Source organism: Calidris pugnax, unplaced genomic scaffold (assembly GCF_001431845.1).
Source record: "Calidris pugnax isolate Ruff unplaced genomic scaffold, ASM143184v1 scaffold30, whole genome shotgun sequence".
NCBI lineage: Eukaryota > Metazoa > Chordata > Aves > Charadriiformes > Scolopacidae > Calidris > Calidris pugnax.
In genome coordinates, this window is record NW_015090776.1 from 1,624,093 (window position 1) to 1,632,143 (window position 8,051).

Consider the following 8,051-nt stretch of genomic DNA (forward strand, 5'->3'; position numbering starts at 1 on the left):
TTAGTGATGATGCTCCTTGTTTGTTGTGTGGGTGTCTATTTTTGTCAGTTAGGTTGACGGTTGGACAAGATGATCTTTAAGGTCCCTTCCAACCTAGAAGATTCTGTGATTCTGTGGTTTTATAGGTTTTATTATATGGGGTTTGTATGCCTGGCTGGTTCTCCATTTCTCCCTGGAGCGCAACTACCTGAGGACAAACCAGGCAGCCATTTCCCCACGAGGTGCACGGGACGTCCTTAAGGCCACTCAGTTCTGACTCCCAAGCTGCCAAAAAGAAGCAATTTCCAAATGTCATGGGAACTTCCTGCTGCTCCTGGTCTGGGAGATGGTGCTGCTTGTCACTGCTGCCTGGCATGTCCTCTGCTCTGCTTCCTTTCCTTCAGCGCTCCAGCCTAACTGCCTTTCCTTAGGATTTCCTACATCTCAGAATGGTAGGAAGTGACAAGGACTCCCCAACAACAGTTCTACATATATCATGTGTATATCAGTTGGTTGTCTGCTGTGATACATGCAGTAGTTCCCACTGGTATTAAAGATACCATCTGCTACCAGATGCCTGAAGTGCTAAGTAGCATTTTTGTGTTTGTAACTCTGTAGTGTGAGTGTTTGAGACGCTGTTTTTTGGGAACCTGAGTTGGCTATAGATACACATGTCTATAGAAAGCTCTTGGACAAGAGGTCTGTATTCAGGCATGCCTGAAAGACATCTGAGGAGAAACAGTGACTGGATTCAGCCTGGATCCAGAGAAAATCATGTGAGGCACAGGTAGATCTACCTGCAGCAGAGTGATGACTGTCTGGAGGGGGTCTGGACCAGGCTCAGCCAGACAAGGTGTAGTTACCGTGCACGCTCAGGGTGTTTTTCAATACAACCAACTGTTGCAGCATGTGCTATTGGCTCAGTTTCATATGGAAACACTTCCATGGCTCACTGATCTTGTTCTGGAGTGACCCATCAATATGTAAACCAAGCCTGGATTGTACTTTGAATGCTCCAAAGAAGGTCACTAAGGCTAGAGTTGAATAAAAATCTGCTTTTGTAAAAGGCACGATACATTTATAGGCCATGTGTATGAGTCAGATAAGGCAGAAAGGCAAAATGCATTTCAGTCTTAAGAAATCTATCAGTATTTGTTGTGTTAAAGAAAAATAAATTGTAAACTTTTTTTCATGAGGGGAAGTGAATTGTTGCAAAAAAAGAGAAATGTAATTAGTTCTATAAAGATATTCCCTTTGCTACATAAGCACAAATCCAAAGCAAACTGAGAATTACAGGGAAATACCTTAATTTGCAGATGGAGCCTGTCGCATGCTACTTCTTTTAGCTGTTATGCAAATGAATTGGGCAGTAAATCAATGTTAACACCACATTTTGAAAGGTATTCGCTGTTTTCCCTTCTTAGACGAAGTTTGACATAGGAGTTTGAAAACACGGCAGTGTGTACTTCCTGAGAGCAAATGGCTCGAGAAAAGAAAAACCAGCCTTGGTGTCCATCCCTTTGGTGTTTGTAAGGCAGGATGTCCTGAAAGGCTTGTGTCCAGTTGCCAAGACTCTTATTCTCTGTACCTACTATTTCATATTTGCTGCTCTGAGCCTTTCTGGATGCTGACAGTGAATACTAGAGTGGTGTCTGGAGTGAGGATCAGGCACAGACAGCTAATGGGAGCTCAGTTTGTGTCAAGTCACCGATAATCCCAAACTGGCATCTCTGCATCTGAGCACTCGGGATGGAGTTGGCCACACTGGAAGTGTATTTCTCACAAAACAAGAGTGAAGTGTTGTGGGGCCCACTCTGACTTGTGTTCCTTGAGCCTGAAAATTAAGTCTAAGCCTGGAAGTAGCACTCCTGAAATAGTCCTACTTGGTGGCATTTGTGCATCTAATTTTAGCAGAGGCAGTTGAAAATCTCATTAAAAAGCCTCACTTATGTAAAAAAAGGAGAAAGAGACTTGGATGTAGATCTGAATTCAATAGCAAAACTACCACTGACTTAAATCCTGTTTTGGAGCCTTACCTTAATTTTTTAGGACTTTTGTCTGTCCCTAAATACCTTTAGGAAGGCCAACACCAAAAGCCCTGCACAGGGCCTTAATTTTTTAGACTTTTGTCTGTGCCTAAATAGCTTTAGGAAGGCCAACACCAAAAGCCCTGCACAGGGCATTCCTGATCGGACTCTTTTCTATTTTAAAAAGGTAAATAGAAAGAAACCAAGGTATCTGTGAGGGTTTTAGGTCTTCCTGCATTTATGTCCTCAGAGAAAAACCAAATAGAGTTCAGACAAATTAAATGTTTGCAGATTTATTTTAGTGGCTTAAACGAAACTAGAATTCCAAACAACTGACCTTAATTTATTACGTTCATAATATAGTGAAAGATTTTTCTCACAGCAAATGTTTTCTTTGTTATATTGATGTCAATGACTTTGTTGGTCCCAGAAGAAAATATTTTCAGAGTCTGATGCTTTGTTTTAGAATAGTGCCTTAAAATCTCTCATGAGGTTACTCTGCTGATAAGCCATGCTGTCTCTGGGAAGAAATTATTAGTTCAGCTGAAGCTGAAAAACAGTCTGTGAGCAGTTTCTTTGAACCGATGTTAGCTGAATTAAACCAATTTTCAGAGAAACCCAAGCTTGTAAAGAGAGTGGGCTACTGATGATCTTTTCTGGGAAAATCACATTTTCCTAACTAGAAATACAAGCAGCTCAAATTAGAAAGAAATCATTCAGTGTTTAATGCTTGGGTTTTTATTAAATGATTGGTTTTGTCCTGGTAAGACCTTTCTGGTTTGCTGTTGATGATTTATTTTATTATGGATTACAGCGTTAATAATTTGCAAGGTTACCTGGCACATGGAAGAGATGTTTGAAATGAACATTTTGGAAAGAAAACAAAACAAATCAACATTACAGACTTTGATACACAGGGTTGTTGATTCATCTGCTAAAGCTGACAATAAACAAATGACTCATGCAAAAAAGCAATAGCTCTCTTGAAACATTTGGCCAACAGCTCAAGCAGTGTTATTGTATGTATGTGAGTATTCCTAAACCTATAGCAGACCTGGTGCACTGCTTCTTGAGTCTCAAAGTCACCAGTGGTATTGTTTTAAACCATAACAACTCAGTATTGCTTATTAACCTGGACTTTGGTGAAAAAAAGGGTACTTTGCCACTTGTGCTATGAAGTATTTTTCCATGTTTATTTTATGTGTTTTTTCCCCCCCTCTCATTTACACATTGAGCATTTGGGGCAGAATTGCAGCTTTTAACACTTTAAAAGAAAGAACACCAATAACCCAACATAAAAAATAAAATCAAATGCCATGTAGGTTGGAAGTGAAACTCCTGAATACCTGTTCTTGACTCTTTTGCAAGCTTATTCTCTGACACTGATCCAATTGTTCATTTTAGGGTTCACAGTGATTTGTGTAAATACAAGCCATGACTTAGGATCTTATCAGTAAAATCCACCTTTGTAGAAGACAGGAGTAACAAGAATCCAAGACAAAATAGGATTTCCAGGTAAGTAGGCACATCTGGAATGCTTCACTAGAAGGACTCCAGCTCTCCCTTTCAATCTGTTTCTGTAATGAAAAGCATCAGGGGAAGATGGCAGTACTAGTGGTTTACTGTTCTCAGGAGAAATACATAGCAAAGCACACAGTGACTCTGAGCCACAGCAGAGGTGCTTTGTTTTTGGGCACCTGTCTGTCCATCATCTGTCCATGAGGTGTTTTATGATCCTCGATGATGTATTCTGTGCAAGATGGAATTTATTTTCCCCCTCTAAACCCATTAAAAAAGCCTTGCGTCTTCAGGCATGTCTTCCTCACTCTGATGTATATATATATCTTAGGTTTTGGGTAGGATTGTGTAGTATCTACTGCTTTTTCTGTCATTCTGGAAATGACTGAAGGGTCATTAGCCAAAACCACAGAACAAAATCAGTCCCTTTAAAATTGACACTACAAAAATCTGGAGTCTGAGTCCTCTGATGTATTCTGTACAAGATGGAATTCATTTTCCCCCTCTAAACCCATTAAAAGGCCTTGCATTTTCAAGCATGTCTTCCTCACTCTGACGTATATATATATCTTAGTTGTTGATTAGGATTGTGTAGTATCTACTGCTTTTTCAGTCGTTCTGGAAATGACTGACGGGTCGTTAGCCAAAGCCACAGAACAAAATCAGTCCCTTTAAAATGGACACTACAAAAATCTGGAGTCTGAGTCCTCTTCAGTGTAATACTCCCACAATAGTAGAATTTTCCTGAAGCTCAGTGTGTGCATACATGTTAAGTCTAGAATAGTGTTAGGTATGGCATAATAACTGAGATTACTTCTAACTGAAAATCTGGGGTTCAAATCTATTTGACAGTTTGACCTAAGTTTCTCTGTTGCAAGCCTAAATGTTTTCAGTCCTGCAGTAGTGATGTTCTGGAAAGCAATAAGAGTTCTGTCTATCCTGAACTTGATCAACAGCTTTTAGTGTGACCATGAGGGATAGTGGACATCAGATGATGACTTAATTGGCCAGTGTATACTTTTCTTTTGTATGAAGATTAAAACAAAACGGCTGCTTGCTCTATTTTGAGGCCATGTAAGGTGTATTCTGCAGAAGTTAGTTTCTATGCTTTAAAACTGGCTCTGGGAACAATTCTACTCTTTCAGAACAGCACAAGCTCCTGTTTTCCTCTCCATCATCTTATACCTGGCAGTGGGGAACTGAGTTGAGTGCTGGGACTACAGCAGGAGACAGAAGAACTAAAACCTGCCCATTTCAAGGAAAATTTGTGCATTTGAGCATACACACAGAGGCATATAACCATGTGCACATCCACAGGTCCCATGTCCAGGTGCGGATGGGAGCACAGAGACATGTCCAGCTCCCTTTTACTGCTTAAGAGAGAGGGTTCAAGGTGCCCCAATGTAAACAATTTAATATCATTCTGTTACAGTAGATGAGTAATGTCATACATTCAGTTTTAAGGGCCAGCACTGTTTCAACAAATATCAAAGAGGTAGATAGTTTCTTAACTAAAAAAAATATTGTCTCTTCCACTATGCATAATAAAAATCATATATACTATTGGCTTAAGATTCTGGTAGTGGTCTTCTGAATATACTGCTATATAATCCATGATAAAATAGTGTAAGATTGGAGCAAGGCTAAAAGTTCAGTAGAAAAAGAATTAATATGATATGTGACTTCATTATGATGATACATTACTGATATCTGTTAAGTGCTGTTATGATACAGACCATTTTATTTTACTACAGAGGCATAATACAATTGAAATTATATGAGAAAAGGAGACTTTCTTTTTTGGTCATTTATATATTAAAAGCTTTAAAGCTTTATGCAAGCTGTATTTCTGCATTTATGAAGTAATAATTTGACACTGGAATCTTACATCAAGCAGTTCAAGGAAAATAGTGATATAGTAGAATTGCTTGAACTCAGTGAGAGACAGTACCTAAGCTCTGATAGTTTGTCATGATGAACTAAAACCAGATTTATGTCAGGAGTTCAGTTAAAGCTGTTCTTGGAACAGCATTACCTTATGTTGCCAAATTAAACCTTAGGTAACTGTTCCAGTCACTATGCCTGCAAGACAACAGTTGAAAACCACTAGAAAGGTAGTAGGAAGCCTAGAGAAGAAATTGGATTTATCAGAGGGAATTTCAGTTCAATGAATTCTTCACAAAGGGCAAAATAATTAAGATAATCTTTGAGACCTATGAGGACTCTTTCTGGAAGACTGCTTGGACCTAATCCTGCAAGCCCTTGGTCACATAAATAATCCTGCCTCACACAAGGAGTGTCACCTGACGTCAATAAAATGATTTGCAGGGGAAAGGATTACTCATGTGACTAAGGGTTACGTTCTTTTTTTTTTTTTTTTTTTTTTTTTTTTTTTGTCAGGAGTAACTTTGCCAGTATTTTCCCTTTCACACCCATTTTGTTCAAAATACCAGACGAAATACATACAGTTGCCCACAAATTTATGATACGTTTTAATTCTGTGTAATTAGAACAGCTATTAAAACCATTTACACACAGTCACAGGGATGACTGTAAAGGAACCTGGGTGCTCACAACATGCTGGATACAGCAACACCGATCTTTTGTTGAAGAAATTTGTACTTTTTTCCCCCCCTCTCATAACTAATTGCAGTCCATTCATATAAAAGCAAGAGAACTCAAGTAGAGCTAGACAGAAGATCTAAGGTTTATGAATAAGGAGGAAAAAATTATAAAAGGACTTGTCTTAATAGACCAAGTTTAGTATGAATTTGAAATCAAGCACCAGATAAAGACTTGATAAAGTGTAATCAATCTCCATCATGCAAGAGTCTGATTTACAGAACAAGCCTACATCAGCCTGAGGTTACCTCTAACTATTCTGATGTTTGGAATATATCTACTGAGGGGCTTGTTTCCACTGCAACTGTCTAATGCTGTCATCATTCAGGTGGATACTTTCACTACCAACTGTACAAGCTGGTTTTGAGTGTTCCTCTTAAGTGAGAACAGTAATCGTGGCTGGGAGAAAGTGCAAAACAAGACCTGATGTTTTCTTATAACTCGTGGAAAACAGACTCTAACCAGAATAAGTTGAATATGAAATATATTGGTTAAGTGTATTCAATTGCTCTATGCATAAAAAAACATGAAGAACTAGTTCTAAATAATGTTATGCAACAGAATGCCTGTGTCAATACTGAAGAAGCTTACTTCTTTAAAACAAACCAAACCAAACCCACAAACATACATATTCAAAAGTAACTGGAGACACATGAATCTTCAGAATGGCTCTGATGTGTGGTCACCTTGAATCTACCAAAATCAAACATTAAAACCAATGCCTGCAACATTGCCAGGATAAGTCAAAAGAGAAGAAGAAATTATTCTTTATTTCAGAGACCAGTAAGCTGGTTGTAGTAATTTATGCCTCTGTCACTTTGAGATTGTACTACTGCAAAACTGTTGCAGGTGGGGGTTACATTTGGAAAATACACAAAATCCATCTGTTCCAATTCATAGTTGTCCACATTTGAGGAGAAGCACACAAGAGCAATGTGACCTGTGCCTTACATCCAGTTTTATCAGACTTCAGATCTTTTAGAAGATCTGTCTTAAAATCAAAAGCTTTTGAAATTAGTTTGCCTGACTCAGATGTCAGATGATGTCTCCGTAGTTTTCCAGACCACTGTTAATACCTGTGTTAGGAATTGGCAAGTAACACACCAACTTTTAAGTTTCCAGTTTCAAGAGATGTTACATGCTGTACCTAGTAATCCATCACCCACATCCCTGAAATCCTTCAGAGTCTGTCACCACTCTGTCGGATTAACATTATCTGATCCTGATGTCGGGTCACAGTTCATTTTTCCCTTTTTTCAGTAACCTCTTCTTTGCCTTTTACAAATTGTTCTTCAAAAAATACTGTTTTCTTTTGGTTTGAATTTTACATTTAACCTGCCAGAGTTTGCAGTGCTTCCTGTTGTCTTCATTTGTACTTCACTTCAGCTTCTGAAGGATGCCTGCTTAATGACTTCCCTGTTTGGCCATTTTTTTCTCTTACCTCTTTCTCAAACCTTTTTGATAAATATTTGCTTTGTATTTCCAGTACAGGGCTCTTAAGTTGTCACAAAACCTGCAAGTATTTCTCTGTTAGCTGCCCTTTCTTTCTATTTTTAACAAGTTTACCCACTTCTATGTAGTCTCCTCCCTTCAAGCAGTTGTGGTTACTTTGGTTTTCACCCCTGGAAAAACGCTGACTCTGCGTAGGCTTCTGCCATTGCGGCAGAGCAGCTCTTTGCTGAAATACACTCAACTGGCTCTTACACCTTACTGGGGCCAATGGTGGGGGGAAAGGGGGGAACGTATCTCCTCATGGGCTCCCTGTGCTGCTGTTCCACAGACGTGTCAGTATTGCTGAACTGGTAGTTCAAGTAGATTTCCAGTGAGAGAAGACTTTCTGCTTAATCAAAGACCTGCTGCAGAATTGGAATAATGAAATGGCTTGGAGAATTGAAATGCTAGTTG